General features: G+C 36.4%; 1 protein-coding gene across 10 annotated transcripts in view; it reads right to left on the bottom strand.

Annotated features, from left to right (window-relative positions):
• DCX (doublecortin) overlaps positions 1–18,573 on the bottom strand; it is a 378,912-nt gene that overhangs the window by 249,400 nt on the left and 110,939 nt on the right. Inside the window, exon 4 of one of the 10 annotated variants that reach the window (XR_006339728.1) lies at positions 5,935–7,400. The exons of the other annotated variants lie outside the window; for them this stretch is intronic. The gene's annotated coding sequence lies outside the window, so the exon portion shown is untranslated. Of the gene's footprint in view, positions 1–5,934; positions 7,401–18,573 lie in introns of those variants that run through there. 10 annotated transcript variants of the gene reach the window in all.

Genomic DNA, 18,573 nt, shown 5'->3' on the forward strand with positions numbered 1-18,573 from the left:
ATCATCTGTATATCTGAGGTTGTTGATATTTCTCCCAGCAATCTTTATTCCAGCTTGTGATTCATCCAGCACGGCATTTCTCATGATGTGCTCTATGTATAAGTTAAATAAACAAGGTGACAATATGTAGCCTTGACATACTCCTTTTCCAATTTTGAACCAGTCCATCATTCCCTGTCTGTTTCTAACTGTTGCTTCTTGATCTGCATAAAGATTTCTCAGGAGGAAGGTAAGGTGGTCTGGTATTCCCATCTCTTGAAGAATTTTCCACAGTTTGTTGTGATTCACACAGTCAAAGGCTTTGGCATAGTCAATAAAGCAGAAGTAGATGATTTTCTGGAACTCTTTTGCTTTTTTGATGATCCAACAGATGTTGGCAATTTGATCTCTGGTTCCTCTGCCTTTTCTAAATCCAGCTTGAACATCTGGAAGTTCTCGGTATATGTACTATTGAAGCCTAGCTTGTAGTGCTTAAAAGGCTGAAAATAATGAAATGATGAGGGATCATATTTGAAATATTCAAATGTTACAAACTATACAATACAAGCTTGAGAGTTTCCTATGCTGGTTGGCAGGCAACATTTCCTGTTTTCTGATGGTGTGATTTTCTTTTATTAGTTCAGAGGCCAACAAACACAAGCCTCTGAAATCAGTAAAAAGCCTTTTAAAGGTATATGCAAACTTCAGACTAATTGACAGTTAACGTCTAGTAGAAGATGTGGCGACCAAGCTATAGACAGTTACTTTAAAATTTAGAGAATAATGACCTACGGATTACAATCAAGTTTTAAATTGATTATCTAATAATATCTAATATTATTCAGAACAGTTCTGCTCTGTGGTCAGAGTGGGCATTTCCTGGGAACTTACTAGAAGAAATGTAGAATCTCAGACTCCAACCCAGACCTACTCTAGCAGCCTGCACTTTAACAATATCCCCAAGTGATTCACTTGTACATTCAGTTTGAAAAACATTAATATATTACAATATTCTAGAATGAAAAAGACTAAAATAATATAATGGAGAGATTAGGCCATGGTCAAATTAACTGCAACTTTGAATATCATTGGCACTGATTATCTGTCTCTAAAAGGAGAAAAAAAGAGCTAAACTGAGATATAAAATACAATACCATCCTCTACTATCACTTGTAATCAATGATAGGATGCACCACCATTTCCTTAAGTAGACCTATACTTGTGAAACATCAACACCCCCATGGTAGGACTTCCATTGTGGTCTAGTGGTTAAGACTGTGTTTCTACTGCAGGGGGGTATGAGTTTGATCCCTGGTTAGGGAACTAAAATCCCACATGCCACACGATGTAGTCAAGTAATAATTACAAAATTTAAAATTAGAAAATGAAAAGCAGGCTACAAAATTAAAAAAAAAAACATAGTATTGACGAGCCCATGACTTGATAAAATATGTTGGGCATATTACTCTCAAGTCAGAGCTTTCTAAAGTTGTTCTTAGCGTATTGAGGGATTTGGGGGAAGAAGGAGAAATGCAGAGGGGAGAGGTCAAGGTTAGACAGGGAAATGGTAGGCAACCCCATCCTTGAAGGCTGAGTGGGTCGTGCGGACCTAGTATTTCCATTCTCTGGTTCAGAACATGCATTACAAGCTCTTCTAATCAAAGACTTATAGATTTACATCATAGTTTCTTTCAGATTTTGGGGTATCATTTATTTTAGGCCCTTTCAGCTAACAGAACAAAGAAATATATGTATGTATACTCATGTGCCATCTATTTACTTGTTCAAGTATACATGTGTGTGTAACAGTATTAGGATTGTTAACCTATACCCCTATGAGAAAGAACACTATCAACTAGATTACAGTGCCTTTTTCTTTTGCTTTTAGTCTTGCAAACTCCATTCATTTCCCAAGTTACTTAAGTTGGGGATCTTAGTGACGTGGTATCATACATCTGTAATAAAATTTGATTGTTTAGTCAAATTCTGCATTCCATTCTTGATGTCAAAATGTTTTTAATATGCGTGCATTGATTCACTTTTTGTGCTTTTGACAAATACATAGTGTCATGTATTTACCATAACATCATACAGAATAACATCACTACCCTAAACAACCCTCTATGCCTGGAGAAAGAAATGGCAACCCACTCCAGTATTCTTGCCTGGGAAATCCCAGGGACAGAGGAGCCTGGTAGGCTACAGCCCATGGGGTCTCAAAGAGTCAGACACGACTTAGTGACTGAGCACAGTCATTTTTTTCTAATATCTAATGAAGTTTTTAAAATTAATTTATTTATTTTAATTGGAGGATAATTTCTTTACAACATTGTGGTGGTTTTTGCCATACATCTACGTGAAACACCCACAGGTGCACATGTGTCCCCCCATACTGATCCCCCTCCCACCTCCCTCCCCCTGGGTTGTCCCAGAGCACCAACTTTGAGTGCCCTGCCTCATCCGTCAAACTTGCACTGGACATCTGTTTTACATATGATAATATACAGGTTTCAATGCTATTCTCTCAAATCACCCCATCCTCGTCTTCTCCCACATAGTCCAAAAGTCTGCTCTTTACATCTGTGTCTCTTTTGCTGTCATGCATGTAGGATCATTGTTACCATCGTTCTAAATTCCATATATACGTGTTAATATACTGTAGTGGTGTTTCTCTTTATGACCTACTTCACTCTGTATAATAGGCTCCAGTTTCATCCACCTCTTTAGAAATGACTCAATGTGTTCTTTTTTTTTTTAATAACTGAGCAATATTCCATGTACCACAACTCTCTTATCCATTCCTTTGAGCACAGTCATTTTTAGGAACAGTGTAGGCCACACACAACACATCAGTGGTTCCTAGTTTGTGGCCTCTGGTTTAATATCTTTCTTTCCCACTTGGCTCTCTGCTCCACAGGGGCACAAGCCCACGGGTCTGCTGTGCTCACCACAGTGTCTGGATTCAACAAACGAAAAAATAAAAATAGAAGATGGACCCACCCTCCCAGTAGAGTAACAGGTTCAGAAAGAATACACTGGCAAGGAGATGGCATTCTGTCACTCCCTGCCTCTTTTTCGATTGCCAGCTGGAAATGTCGCCATGTCCCTTTAAGCCCTACTCCCAGTTGACCCCTGCAAGCCTCCTTATCCTCTGCCCTGAAGTCATCACAATGGCCACATGGTTTCTGGTGGGGGCAGGGCCCTCTATGACATCACCATGGGCCCAGACCTGCCTGGTCCTCAGTCTCCAGGTGCCGAGAGCAGACCAGCACACCAGGAGCCATTTCCTTTCAGCTCACCACGTGGTCCCACAAATGGTTCCTGTGCTTATCCGTGGGTGTTACCTGTGTCTATGCCTTAATGTTTACTTCTCTGAGATAGAAAGCTGAAGAACTCCAGGGGAAGGTGCTCTGCGGAGGGCACTTTCTAATTTGGCAGAATCTACCAGAGCATGCCCAAGATTGTCTTGATATCACGTTGCTCTGGCTTTGCTTCGTTGTGCTGATGTACGTTAACAGTGAAGTTGGCAGGAGAACATGGCCAGAGTAATGTGCAGACTCCTCCTGCCTGTCCAGGCGGTTCATTAGGCTCTCCAGGAAAGAAAAAGGAAAAGGCTTCCTCCAGCAAAGACTATATGTTCGATACCTTAACCCTGCTCAAGATGGACCTTGTGAAATTTGTGTCCAGTGTGCAGAATCTGAAACTTGCCATGGCAACCGACGGTAACTTCAACGCTCCCAATGTTGAGGTTCCTGTGGATGCACACAATAACATTACAGTCTATGAGCTCTCAGGCAACAAAGACTCCGATTGAGTGGATTTGTGTGTCAAAGTAGAGGAGAAATAGTTGAGTGTTGACAAACTCTATCCAAACTAATAAAACTATTCTGAAGCAAAACAAAAAGCCTCTGATATTTTTTTATTAGCTTTAAGTTTTACCTTTTCCAGAATGTAGTATAATTGGCATCATGCAGCATATAACCTTTTCCAGACTAGCTTATTTTACTTAATAACAGTCATTCAGGTTTCATCCATTTCTTTTTGTGATTTGATGGCTCATTTCTTTTTATTCTTTAATAATATTGGTATGTTCATATACCATAGTTTGTTTATCCATTCATCTATTAAAGGACACTTTGGTTGCTTCCAATTTTGTGTGTGTGTGTGAGAGAGTGAGTATGAATTAAGCTATTATAAAATTCATGTGCATGTTTTTGTGTTGGCATTAGCTATCAAATCATTTGGTTAACTATCTAGGAGCATAACTGCTAGGTCATATGTATGACAATGTTTAGCTTTGTTAAGAAATTGCTTCCAAAGTGAGTACCATTTTGCATTCCCACTAACAATGAATGAGAGTTTCTGTTGTTCCTCATCTTTACCAGTAATTGGTTTTGTCAGATTTGTGTATTTGACCATTCCAATGAGTGTGTAGTGGTATCTCATTGTTTTAATTTCATCAGTCTACTCTAAAAAGTTATCTTATTTCCATATTTCCATTGTGTTTTATTACCATAAATTCTTCAGGCATTTTATCTTTAATCTGAGGTTTAAATCTTCTGCTCAGGAAAACTTCTGCTGCTGTTTATACCATCAGTTATTACATCGGTTAATTAGTCCTCTACTAATATTTTCATGAAAGACTGATAACTTGAAATCATGTATATTGGGAAAAATTTATTTTTAATTGAACAACACTGACCACATTTTCTTTTCCTGAATATTGCTTTGTCCATGAATGTTTAGTGCCTCCACACAAAAGTTTAAGTTCCTCATGAACTTCTCCCCTTCTTCTTTTAGTTTGTTTTGATTTTCTTATATACTTACTAGATGTTAACCAAATCTGTATTAGTATGAGTTGCAGTTGTACCTTTACCCTGAAGTTTTATTACAAGCATGTATGTATTTTATTGGAATCTTGACTTTATTATGTGTCTTCATATGGTTTTAAAAACCTATATGCTCATCATTTAAGTCTTTTATAGTCTATGCCTTTTCTCCATTGAGATTCAAATGAATCTATTTATACAATATTAGAAACAGAGAACAACATAAAATATGTTGATACAGTTATTGAAGAAAATATATTTTAAAAAGAACAGTAACTAAACTATTTGCTATTTTTTCACAAAATTAATTTTATCTCAGTATATTTTGTAATTGTGAAAGTCCAAATGTTCTTGCATATAGTCTATAAACAGAGAAGATAAATTAGCAAGCACCTCAATTGAACATAGATTTATAGAAAATCTAATGTTCAGTTTTAACTATTTTAACTTACAGTCTTGTCATAGTTTAGTTATCAACATTCTTGTTTTTTTGTCAGTAAAGAGCATGTGCTAGTTTTTTTGGGGGAAGACTATTTTAATCAATATTTTTCCTATGCTTTTTATTTTCAAGAGAACAGAAATCTTAAACAAGACACTTGTTTTTGAGTGTCTGGTACTGTGCCTAATGAATATTTTTCTAATTAATATGTTATCATTGGTAAAATGTACTTTCTGTTTACTTCCAACACTGATTTAAAGTGACATGATAAAAGATAAATTAAATATGTTTGGAATTGATATGTACACACTGCTATGTTTAAAATGATAACGAAAAAAATAAAAATAAAAAATAAAATGATGACCAACAAGGACCTACTATGTAGCACAGGGAACTCTGCTGAATACTCTGTGATAACCTAAATGGGAAAAGAATTTGAAAAAGAATAGATACATGTATAACTGAATCACTTTGCTGTACACCTGAAGCTAACACATTGTTAACCAATTATACTCCAATATAAAATAAAAAATTAAAAAAGAAAATAAACTTTCACAGAAGAGAAAGATAGCAATATAAACTAAGCAACATTGAGAATGAGGCAAAATATTATTGTGCTTCACAGTACACTAGCTTTATCAATATAAATAGTAGTCACTGTTTCAAATGGAAGGAAATTAACTCAGCACTGCTCTTTCATATGAAGGCATATAAATACAGATACAGATATAGATACAAACATATCATGGCATTTCTATCCATCATTCATCTCCTTTTATGTTGTTCCATTATAATAGAATCTGTGGTTGTTATCTCTCTATTAATATAATGGTATCATTCACTTTCATACATCAGATATTTGTTAAGTACCTGTGTCAGAGTGTTTCAGGCACTGGAGATACAGCGGGAAAAAAATCCTTGAACTCATTGATTTTATATTTTATTCCCAAGTTAGGTAGAGATATTTAATAAGCAAAGAAGTCAAATATATAATCACTAAGGACAATGGAGAACAAACAGGCAGAGAGAGAAAGAACTCAATTAACTAAAGACACATGGAATCAGAAAGAACACATACTTGTTCTATGTTTTTCATTTTTGTCACTAATATAAGAAATCTGAGACTCTGGAACTGACACTGAGAAAGTCATGCCCTGAATTATATCTTGTTTTTAGTCAATGCAGTGTTTAAAGTAGACGTGGTGATTTTTTTAGCCACATACTCAAAATATACATGCTTTTATTTATTTTAAGTACAATTTTCCTTTTTAAAGTTGAAGTACAGTCCATGGGGTTGCAAAGAGTCTGACATGACTAAGCACAGCATGTAGTTGGTTTACAAATTTTTTTTTTGCTTTTTTAACTTTTTATATGCAATCTTAGCCATGTTATTGAAGACATTTCTTTTGCCCTGATGGCTATCTCTTGGTAGAATCTTAACAAGTTTGAGATTAGAAACACTTTCCTGAGATGCATGTGGTCTTAGTTCTTTGGTGCATTTCTTATTGGATATTTTAAGTTATAGAAAAAAAGCACAGTAATCTTTGAAAATGCCAATATATTTTATTCAGGATTAACTCTGGAATTTCATAAAAGAAGCCTATTTTCCCACTTTAAATTTTGCATGCCAAAAAGCTCATATCATTAGTAATTTCTCTGGATTATATCCTTGCAATTCTTAACTGAACTGAGCCTATGAATTTGGTAATTTTCTAGTAGAAAATAAGATCCTAAGGGAATAAGACACCAAGAAAATGTGGAGTTGGAGATAGTTTTGAGTGTAGGTATAGGCCTAGGATTCAAGGTGTTCCATAGTATTTCAAAAAAATGTGGGAGATACCAGTTTTGGAAGGACAAGCTTTATGTACTTCTAAAGTTTGTCTAGTGATTGCTCATTTCTTGCTATGCAGTGAAAGTGTCAGTCATTCAGTTGTGTCTGACTCTTTGTGACCCCATGGACTGTAGCTCACCAGGCTCCTCTGTTCATGGAATTCTCCAGGCAAGAATACTGGAGTGGGTTGCGATTTCCTTCTCCAGGGGATCTTCCTGACCCAGGGATTGAACATGGCTCTCCCACATTGCAGGCAGACTCTTTACTGACTGAACTGCCAGGGAATCCCTTGCTATGCAGAAGAACCATTACAACTTCATGCCTAAAAAAAAAGAAGATAAGAAAAAGCTCATTTCTTCGGTCTCCAGAATGTGAGACTTTAAAGACATAACCTTTAAAGATTAGCTCCATTATTCACATTGAGACGTTTATTGAAGATCAATTTTCACTCACTCCAGCATTGTATGATATAAACATTTGACTTATTGAGAGTTAAGAGATACATAAGGTGTGTTTATCTTATCATTCCTTAATATTTTACCATTGTGTTATTTTGAAAAATTCACAAGAACAAATTTGAAACAAAATCATATAAGAAAATAAGAATGCGGGGTCAGGGGAGAGACTTCCCTGGTGATCCAATGGCTAAGACTCCATGCTCCCAATGCAGGGGGCCTGGGTTTGAACCCTGTTCAGGGAACTAGATCCCACATGCCTCAACTTAGAGTTCGAATGCCAAAACTAAAAGATGTCGCAACTAAGACCTGGCACAGCCAAATAAATACATAAATATTTTAAAAAGAAAATAGAATGGGGCTTTAGGTAGTTATTCAAGCAAAATGAAGAGCTGTCATAGTCCAGTAAAGTAGTTGTTCTTTTAAAAAAAAAAGTGCACGAATGAAAGGAATGCCATACTCAAACATCACTATGGTATCTATGTACTGGGAGATATGGCAGAAGTTGCCAAGTTTAAATCACTTCTCCATTTACTAGTCTATTTAGAAAAAAATAATTCCATTTTCAAAATAACTGTACACATCTAACCCTTCCCCCTTTTCTGTGATATTAATCCTAGATGACATATGGAAGGAAATCTTACTATTTTTCTTGGTACCATTTGTTCTTATTTCATTATTTGTTTTGGTAATAACTTGTCTACTTTTGTATAAGTAAAGAAATTTACTGAAAATGTATTTTTACTGAAAATGTAAATTTACTGAAAAGTTGTATAACATTACCATGTTTAGTCTAAGGTAGTAGATACAAAATATTTTGCATTTAGAACTGATGGACCTACATTTTATAACTTAGCCTGTACACTGAGTGTACAATGATGCTGTGTAGACTAGGATGATGTCTTCAGAATGGGACAGTAATTAAAAAAATTAACCCTAAAAATCTACATTTTGGGGTGGACTTACTTTTGATGAAATATAAGAATAATCCTTTTAACATGAAACACTACCTTTAAATTAGGGAAAAACATGAGAACTACAGGAGAAAAGCAGGATGGGGAAAAGGAAATGTTGACTTAAAATGGATGCAGACTGATACATATTACTAGTGTGCCACAGGCGAAACATCACAAAAATTAAAAAACTTGGTGCGTAACCTCCAAGAGCTCACACTCCAATTCTGCTAGTTATATAGTAGAGTCTATACAAAAAACGTAACCTGCATTATGAGCTGATTTTAGCTGATTGCTATTTGAGTTATACAGATAATGCTGTCGAATTTCAGAAGATAGAGGAACCACTGTATCTTTGGTGAGCTTTAAGAAGGAAATGTGACTTAGAGAAAAAATACCATAATGCGAAGTCTTCTAAAGATAAAGAGAAAAGTGAATGTGTATGAAATGTTTTGCATTATTTCTCTGCTGAATGCTTTTTTGTCTATTTCGTTGAGTTATTAATCTAAGTGAAATAGTTTGTGTTATTAATGACTATTAGTAATGGAGCTCTTTCTTAAGTTCATGTTTTTCATACAAAAAATGAAGCCCTCTCTAATCAAGATTCACTCTGTTGACCCAATAAATCATAGTCTTATGGCAAAATGTTAGGTATGAGTCCTATTAAACTGAATTTTTTCCTAAATGTTGAATAAATTTTATTTTGAGAACATTGTTGTCTTCAAATAGGCATTAGATTATTAAAATCCTCAACTAGTAGGACATTTTCTGGATTCTATTAACAGATTTTTTTTCTTATTAAAAAACAAAGTTCAGAGACTTCCCTGGCAGTCCAGTGGTTATGACTCTGCTCTTCCACTGTGGGGCTGGATCTCTGGTCAGGGAACTAAGGTCCCTCATGCTGGGCGGTGAAGTTAAAAAGAAAAACAAAGTTCAACCAATTAAACTGATGATCTAATTGGCTTTATTAGGTGATTCATGAATCAGAATGCATCCCACCTACCAACTAGAAGAGTGCTCTGAGGGGTTGAACAAAATAGGTTTTTATAGAAAGAAGGATAGGACAAGGACACTATTAGCAAAAGAGAAAAAAGATTATTTTTAGGCCAAGATATCTACTTTTTTGAGGGGGGAAGAGAAAGGAAGTTTTATCATGCATATTGCCTCTTCTTCCTCTGAGGGCATATAGAGGGCCCATGTGGCAGGTGACCTCATTGGTGCTGACCAAAAAATTCCAGACTGGTTGATTAAGATTACATTTCTAGTGAAGGTTAAAACTGCAATTAAGTTAGTTGTTTAATTTACATTTGGTATCATGGGCATTAGCACAAGTTGTGCCATTTTAGACCTGTGGTTTTCTCTTTAACATTCCTCAATCCAAGATGAGAGTGCTACATATAGAAAACTCAAGGGATGGGTCAGAGTCTAATCTGTGATGAATTCATAAAACAATGTGGTTTTAAGAGTGGCACTGAGTCACAGAGGTATTCTCAAATTTGGAAGACAAGATTCTAGTTTTTTTTTTTAATTGCATTTGGGATGAAAGTATTCACCATGAATGAGGTTGTTTGGCTTTAAAATAAGCTGTGGGGAGGATTAGTAAGAAACAAAAAGTTTTAAGTACTTTCATAGTCTAAATGTGTACTTCCCATTTCATGAAAAGGTGGGAAGCATGCAGTGCTTCAGTTCAGTTCAGTTCAGTTGCTCAGTCATGTCTGACTGCGACCCTATGGACTGCAGCATGCCAGGCTTCCCTGTGTATCACCAACTCCTGGAGCTTGCTCAAACTCATGTCCATTGAGTTGGTGATGCCATCCAACCATCTCATCCTCTGTCATCCCCTTCTCCGCTTGCCTTCAACCTTTCCCAGCATCAGGGTCTTTTCCAATGAGTCATCACTTTTATCTATTTTCTTTCTTTTTTTGGATAAATGTCTATTCAAGTCCTTTGCCTTAATCAGATTATTGACTTGTACTTGATAACACTTTTAAACTGCTGAATCAACCAACTCTGATGCCTGTTCTGTGTACTCCCAGTTATGTAATCCAGTAAACTACCTGTGGTATATAGAATATGGCCCTTAAAAGATATGCATGTTCTAATCCATGAAATCTATGAATATGTTATCTCAGGTACTTTGCAGATGTGATTAAGTTCAGTTCAGTTCAGTCACTCAGTTGTGTCTGACTCTTTGCAACCCCATGAACTGCAACACTTCAGGCTCCCCTGTCCATCACCAACTCCCAGAGCTTGCTCAAACTCATGTCCATCGAGTCAGTGATGCTATCCAACCATCTTATCCTCTGTTGTCCCCTTCTCCTCCTGCCTTCAATCTTTCCCAGCATCAGGGTCTTTTCCAATGAGTCAGTTCTTTGCATCAGGTGGCCAAAGTATTGGCGCTTCAGCTTCAGCATCCAATAAATCAGCTTCAGTCCTTCCAATGGATATTCAGGACTGATTTCCTTTAGGATTGACTGGTTTGATCTCCTTGCTATACAAGGGACTTTCAAGAGTATTCTCCAGCACCATAGGGTTAACTGCCAGATAGACAGATATGATGCCAGAAGATGAGCACCCCAGGTTAGAAGGTGTGCAATATGCTACTGGGGAAGCCCTGTGCATGCTCAATCATTTCCAACTCTTTGCGACCTTATGGATTGTAGGCTGCCAGGCTCCTCTGTTCATGGGATTTTCCAGGCAAGAACGCTGGAGTGGGTTGCCGTTTCCTTCTCCAGGGGATCTTTCTAATCCACGGATCAAACCTGCATCTCCTGTGGCTTCTGCATTAGCAGGCAGATTCTTTACCACTGAGCCACCTGGGAAGCCCAAGTGGCTAGGGTTACCTACTGAAAACCAAAACCATCAACCTCTATTCTCAGTTGGGAGACGAAGGACAGAAATTACCTACCCTCCCCCACACATACATCACTCTCTACATTAACAAGCGTACTATTCCAGGAGATTCTTACCCATGCAAATGGCTTAATTCTTCATTATAATAATTTTCTGAAACATTCATCAACTTTTCAATGGAAAGTATCAACAGTTTTTGTCCTAAAACTCTGAATATCTCTCCTCAAAACTCTCCCATTACTGTTTTCACCAGTACTGGACAGTTATATAATGATCCTTATCCAGTTGTAAAAAAGTCCCCACATTAGAAGACCCATTTTTAACCAAACTTCCAATTCACAATAAATTCTGACTTTGCCCTCTCCCTGTGAAATAACACCAAAGCTTCCGGGAGGTGGTTTTCTACCTCTCCAGGCTAAGTAAGCAAATAAACTCAAGTTATCATTATAATATATGTATCAATACTGCTATGTAACATAGTTTTGTAATGCCTGCTTTTAAATTTAATATGAATATAAATATGTCATAAATGTACATGTCTGCTGAAAACTTGTTATGATGATGGTACTTATTAGGTTTGTGATATTTAACATTAATTTTCACTGTTGCATTCCATTGTATAAATACCCAGCAATCGTTTTATCCACTTTTCTGGATGAATGTTTTGTCTGATATCAATAGAGCTATACTAACTTTCTTTTGGTTAGTATTTACCAGATATATAATATTTCCATTTTTTTACTTAAAGTAATATTTCTTATATTTTAGATATGTATCTTATAAGTACAATATTAGTTGGGTTTCACATTTTTATTGAATTTAAAATCTGTATGTTTTAAGTGGTATGTTCAGCCCGTTTATATTTATTGGAATTACCAATATATTTGGACTTACTATCATCTTATTTTCTTATTTCACTTGGTTTTTGTTTGTTTTTTTCCCTTTCCTATATTTCACTCAGTTGCTTAAATTTTTAATTCCTTTTTATTCCCTCTACTGATTTGGAAATTAGGTATTCTACTTCTATTCTTTTAGTGATTAACCTTAAAATATTAACAAATCTTATAATCCTTAATGTAAAGGATAAAGTTCATCAGCAAGTCTAGTCTCCTCTCTCATAATACAAGGACTGAATGGTAGAATACTTTACATGCAATTTCTTTCTCTCATCCTCTATATTACTCTTGTTGAGCACTTTACTTTCCTTTTGTTTTATTTTTAATTTTTTATTAAAATGATGCATGAACTAATCTTAAAACATCATGCTGACTAAAAAAGTCTTAGACAAAGGAAAATTATTTTGTGATGACATTTATATTAAATTCTAGAACTCACTGTCCAACATGGTAGTTAATAGCTACAAATGGTTGTTGAGCACTTGATATAAGATTAGTCCAAATTGTGATGTACTATAAGTGTAAATTGCACACTAGATTTCAAAGACATAACATGAAAAGATATAATATATCTCACCCATAATTTTTATACTGATTAGGGTGTAGATTGACTAGAATGTCAGGAAGAAATTTCCTGTGGTGATAACTATATTTTATAACTTGATGGAAGTTAGCATTACACAGGTTACTGATTTGTCAAAATTAAAAATATTAAACTCTAATTATTCATATGCATGCTGAAGTATTTAAGGTGAACTATACTGATATTTTCAATTTATTTTGAAATGTATCAAAAATTAAGATGGTTTGATGGGTGAATAAAGGGCTGAATAAATACATAGTTGTATGATAAAGCAACTATTGTAAACTGTTAATTATAGAATCTAGGGGGTGGATATACATACAATTGTATACTATATAATGTTTTCATTTTTTGTATGATTGCAAATGTCCATTATAAAATGATGAACAAAATCATCCATATAGATAATTTTAAAAGTTAATTACATGAAAGAAAGGTTTTAAAGGCACTGGCCATCAGGCAACGAAGGACACTAGTTTGTTGATGTGAGAAACAAATAAGGTGACCTCTATGATTGCTCTAGCTATTTTCCAGATCATGACATAAGGAGGAGTTATTGAAGTAAAGCTTAGTGAATTCTGTCAATGTTATGGAGATAAGAGTCTGGGGAGATCAATACAGCTAGAGCTAATGAGAAAGAAACAGAATACTGGAGAACTGCAGAGATCCCCCTCAAGTATTCAGCAGAATAACTATTGTGCACCTATGTGGAAAATATACCTGAGGCCAGAGAAAGAACAAGAAGGGACTAGATTAGAATAAATGACACCTGACACAGAGGGCCAGAAATAGTGCCTATTCCCACCAGTCAGACTGGGAAAACTCATAATTCACAGGATGTTGGAGAGTACCCAGGAAGGTCTGGCCTCAGTTGTGGGAAAAATTAGCCATAGACTGAGGTCTTTGCTGAACTTATGTAAACCAGAAAAATAAGACCTGAAAGGATTAAACTATTTCCAGGTAACTTAACTGCACCTAAGGACACAGCAAACAGAGATTTATAGGAAGACAAGTATATCCAGCACCTGACAAGTTAAAATGTATAATGTCTGGCATCTGATCAAAAGTATATAAAGAAACAGAGATATGCAAACTTATAATGAAGAGGAAAAACATCAATCAAAATTGACCCAAAACTGAAGAGATATTAGAAATAGCAGATAAGGACATTAAAATGTGTTTTTTAACTGTATTCCACATGTCAATAAGCTAAGTAGACATATGCTGCTAAGTCACTTCAGTCGTGTCCGACTCTGTGTGACCCCACAGACAGCAGCCCACCAGACTCCGCCATCCCTGGGATTCTCCAGGCAAGAACACTGGGGTGAGTTGCCATTTCCTTCTCCAATGCATGAAACCGGAAAGTGAAAGTGAAGTCGCTCAGTCGTGTCTGACTCTTAGTGACCCCATGGACTGCAGCCTACCAGGCTCCTCTGTCCATGGGATTTTCCAGGCAAGAGTACTGGAGTGGGTTGCCATTGGCTTCTCCAAGTAGACATATGAAGAAGACCCAAATTGAACTTCTAGAGATAAAAACTACAGTTTCTGAGAAGAAAAATTCACTGAGGGGAATTAAGGCAGACTAGGTACTACAGAAGAAAGGATAAGTGAACTTGAAAGCATAGCAAATAGAAAAACTATACAAAATGAAGCATATGGAGAAAAAAAAGATAAAAAATGAAAGAGTACTACTGAACTATGTGACAATTATGAATGACTTCATATATGAGCAATTGGGATACTTGGGAGTGTTGGGGACAGGAAAAACATTTTGAGAAGTTGGAAGAAGTTTTCCAACATTAGTGAAAAATATAAATTCAGGGGTCCAAAATGCTCAATGAACCCCAAATAGAAGTATGAAGAAAACTATAGTGAGACACATCATAATCAAATTGCTCAAAACCAATGATAAGGAGAAAATCTTAAAAGGAAACAAATCTGTTATACATAGCAGAATGAAAATAATGACATCATTGCCAGAAACAATGCTATCGAAAAGAGTTGAGACCTTTAAAGTGTGTGTGTGCGTGTGTGTTAGTCACTCAGTCATGTCTGGATCTTTGCAACCATAAGGCCTATAGCCTGATAGGCTCCTCTGTCTGTGGAATTCTCCAGGCAAGAGTACTGCAGTGGCTGTCATTCCCTTCTCCAGGGGATCTTCCCAACCCAGGGATTGAACCCAGGTCTCCTGCATTGCAGGTGGATCCTTTACCATCTGAGCCACTAAGAAAGCCCCTTTAAAGTACTGAGGGGGGGAACCCTTTCAAGCTATACAGAATTCTATATATGGCAATATATATTTCCAAAAAAATCAAGTCACTTTCAAACATATAAAAACTTAAAGAAGTCATCACTAGCAGACTTGCACTACTATTTCTGGAGAATCACATGGACAGAGGAGCCCAGTGTGCTACACTCCATAGGGTTGCAAAGAATTGGACATGACTGAAATGACTTACACACATGCACACTGGATTTTCTACACAGACAATCGTGTTGCCTGAAAATATAGTTTTATTTCTTCCTTTCCGATTGGGATGCCTTTTATGTTTTTATTTTATCTTGTCTGATTGCACTGATTAGAATGTTGCATAGAAGTGGCAGAGTAGACATTTTTGCCTTGTTCCTGATCTTAAGAGTGAATCATTCAGTCTTTTAACATTAAATACTAGGTTAGTAGTAGATACTTTGCAGATAACCTTTATCAGTTTAAGAAAGTTCCCTTCTATTCCTAGTTTGTTGAACGCTTTTATCACACACACACAAAAAAAAAACTACTGGGTTTTGTCAAATCCTTTTTCTGTGTCTATTGAAATGATTGTATTTTTTCACCTTTTTAGTTTGTTAATATGATACATTGACTGGCTTTCAATGTTAATCTAACCTTGCATTCCTGGGATAAAAACCCACTTAGTCATGATGTGTTTTATTTCTATATATTGCTAGGTTCAATTTCCTAAAGTTTTGTTATGAATTTTTACATGTATTTTCATGAGTGTTAGCCTATAATTTTCTTCTCTTATAATATTTCTGTGATCTTCCAGATGTTCAAGCTGATTTTAGAAAAGGCAGAGGAACCAGAGATCAAATTGCCAACATCCGCTGGATCATAGAAAAAGCAAGAGAGTTCCAGAAAAACATCTATTTCTGCTTTATTGATTATGCCAAAGCTTTTGACTGTGTGGATCACAATAAACTGTGGAAAATTCTGAAAGAGATGGGAATACCAGACCACCTGACCTGCCTCTTGAGAAACCTATATGCAGGTCAGGAAGCAACAGTTAGAACTGGACATGAAACAACAGACTGGTTCCAAATAGGAAAAGGAGTACGTCAAGACTGTATATTGTCACCCTGCTTGTTTAACTTATATGCAGAGTACATCATGAGAAATGCTGGACTGGAGGAAGCACTAGCTGGAATCAAGATTGCCAGGAGAAATATCAATAACCTCAGATATGCAGACGACACCACCCTTATAGCAGAAAGTGAAGACGAACTAAACAGCCTCTTGATGAAAATGAAAGAGGAGAGTGAAAATGTTGGCTTAAAGCTCAACATTCAGAAAACTAAGATCATGGCATTTGGTCCCATCACTTCATGGCAAATAGATTGGGAAACAGTGGAAACAGTGTCAGACTTTATTTTGGGGGGCTCCAAAATCACTGCAGATGGTGATTGCAGCCATGAAATTAAAAGACGCTTACTCCTTGAAGGAAAGTTATGACCAACCTAGATAGCATATTAAAAAGCACAGACATTGCTTTGCCAACAAAGGTCTGTCTGGTCAAGGCTATGAGTTTTCCAGTGGTTATGTATGGATGTGAGAGTTGGACTGTGAAGAAGGCTGAGCACTGAAGAACTGATGCTTTTGAACTGTGGTGTTGGAGAAGACTCTTGAGAGTCCCTTGGACTGCAAGGAGATCCAACCAGTCCATCCTAAAGGAGATCAGTCCTGGGTGTTCATTGGAAGGACTGATGTTGAAGCTGAAACTCTAATACCTTGGCCACCTCCTGCAAAGAGTTGACTCATTGGAAAAGACCCTGATGCTGGGAGGGATTGGGGGCAGGAGGAGAAGGGGATGACAGAGGATGAGATGGCTGGATGGCATCACCGACTCGATGGACATGTGTTTGAGTAAACTCCAGGAGTTAGTGACGGACATGAGGCCTGGTGTGCTGCGATTCATGGGGTCGCAAAGAGTTGGACATGACTGAGCGACTGAACTGAACTGAACTGAATATTTTTGTGTGATTTTGGTATTAGGGTAATGATGGCCTTGTAGCACGAATTGGGAAGTATTCTCTTATATTTTTGGAAAGATTTTATATAAAGTTATTATCATTTATTTTTTAAAGGTGTGGTGCATGTGTGCATAAGTGCTCAGTCGTGTCCAACTCTTTGCTACCCCATGGACTGAAGCCTGCCAGCCTCCTCTGTCCATGGGATTCTCCAGGCAAGAATACTGGAGTGGGTTGTTATTTCTTCCTCCAGAGTTTAAAGGTGTGGTAGAATTCACCAGTGAAGCCATATGAGCCTGGGAGTTTCTTTGTAGGAAGGTTTTAAATTATACTTTCAATTTTATATATATCTCACTCTTCAGTTTATCTGTTTCTCCTTGAGTGAACTTCAGTAATTTGTGTCTTTCAAGGATTTATCCATTTCACCTAATTCATCAAATTTGTGGGAATAGTTGCTCAAGTTATTCCCTCATTATTCATTTATTATCTGTATAATCTGTCATGATGCCACTTCTCTTATTTTAGATATTTTAATTTTCATCTTATCTCTTTTTTATTCATTAATCTGGCTAGTAGTGATTTACTAATTTTATTGATCCTTTCACAGAACCAGATTTTTATATTTATTTCATTGATTTTTCTGTTATTCTGTTTTTTAATGTCATGGATTTCTGCTTTGACCTTTATTATTTCCTTTCTCCTACTTACTTTAGGTTTAATTTCTTCATCTTTCTTTTTTAAGTTTCTCAAGGTGGAATACTGTGTTATTACTCTGAGATCACTTTTCTTTTCTATATAGCCATCTTGTGTTATAAATTTACCCGTAAGTACAGCTTTAGTAGCATCCTACCATTTTTAATGTGTTGTTCTTAAATTTTCATTTAGTTAAAATTATTTCTAATTTTCCTTTGATCTCTTGCTTGGTACATACATATCTAAAAGTGTTGTTTCATTTGCAAATATTGTGGAAAATTCGAAAGATCATTTTGTTATTGATTCCTAAAATTTCATTGTGGTCAAAGGACAAACTTTTCATGACTTGAATCCTAAATTTATTGAGACTTGTTTTATGTCCCAGACTATGGTCTATCTTGGTAAATACGCCCTGAGCACTGGAGAAAAAACTAAACTCTGATATTGTTGGGTGCATGCATGTATGCTAAGTTACTTTAGTCATGTCCAACTCTGCAACCCCATGGACTGTAACCCACCAGGTTCGTCTGTCCATGGGATTCTCCAGGTGAGAATACTGAAGGGGGTTGCCATTTCCTTCTCCAGGGGATCTTCCCAACCTAGGGATCAAACCCATGTCTCTTACATCTCCTGCACTGGCAGGCAGGTTCTGTACAACTAGCGCCACCTGGGAAGCCCCATTGTTTGGTGATGTGTTCTGTAAATGTCAATGAGGTCAGGTTGGTTGATAGTGGTGCTTGAGTCTACTAAATATATGCTAATTTTCTACCCATTTATTTTATTCATTTTTTAGAGAGGGATATATAGACTCCTAGATTAT

Source organism: Cervus elaphus, chromosome X (assembly GCF_910594005.1).
Source record: "Cervus elaphus chromosome X, mCerEla1.1, whole genome shotgun sequence".
NCBI lineage: Eukaryota > Metazoa > Chordata > Mammalia > Artiodactyla > Cervidae > Cervus > Cervus elaphus.